This window comes from Bison bison, unplaced genomic scaffold, assembly GCF_000754665.1.
Source record: "Bison bison bison isolate TAMUID 2011002044 unplaced genomic scaffold, Bison_UMD1.0 scf7180017864387, whole genome shotgun sequence".
NCBI classification, from domain to species: Eukaryota; Metazoa; Chordata; class Mammalia; order Artiodactyla; family Bovidae; genus Bison; species Bison bison.
Window position 1 is genome coordinate 389,256 of NW_011494959.1, and position 1,076 is coordinate 390,331.

Genomic DNA, 1,076 nt, shown 5'->3' on the forward strand with positions numbered 1-1,076 from the left:
TAACCTCAGATATGCAGATGACACCACCCTTATGGCAGAAAGTGAAGAGGAACTACAAAGCCTCTTGATGAAAGTGAAGAGGAGAGTGAAAAAGTTGGCTTAAAGCTCAACATTCAGGAACTAAGATCATGGCATCTGGTCCCTTCACTTCATGGGAAATAAGTGGGGACACAGTGGAAACAGTGGCTGACTTTATTTTTGGGGGCTCCAAAATCACTGCAGATGATGATTGCAGCCATGAAATTAAAAGACACTTAGTCCTTGGAAGGAAAGTTATGACCAACCTAGACAGCATATTAAAGAGCAGAGATATTACTTTGCCAATAAAAGCCAGTCTAGTCAAGGCTATGGTTTTTCCAATGGTCATGCATGGATGAGAGAGTTGAACTGTGAAGAAAGCTGAGCACCAAAGAATTGATGCTTTTGAACTGTGGTGTTGGAGAAATGTCTTGAGAGTCCATTGAACTGCAAGCAGATCCAACCAGTCCATTCTAAAGGAGATCAGTCCTGGGTGTTCATTGAAAGGAATGATGCTAATGATGAAACTCCAATACTTTGGCCACTTCATGCGAAGAGTTGGCTAATTGGAAAAGACTCTCATGCTGGGAGGGATTGGGGGCAGGAGGAGAAGGGAATGACAGAGGATGAGATGATTGGATGGCATCACCAACTCGATGGATATGAGTTTGAGTGAACTCCTGGAATTGGTGATTGGCAGGGTGGCCTGGCGTGCTGTGATTCATGGGGTGACAAAGAGTTGGACACGACTGTGTGACTGAACTGAACTGAACTGAACTATGATATACACAGAGTACAAATAAAGTTAACTGTGTAGGCTTTTTGTAAAAAAAAAAAAAAAGGCAGGAAAATGTTACCAAAATTCAAGAGATGAAGCTATTAATAGACATTGACTTATATTCAAAGATTTCCACAAGATATTTTTGATAATTCAGTTTAACATAAGTAAAATTAGAGTTCCTTAAGCAGTCCATTCTGAAGGAGATCATCCTGGGATTTCTTTGGAGGGAATGATGGTGAAGGTGAAACTCCAGTACTATGGCCACCTTATGCGAAGA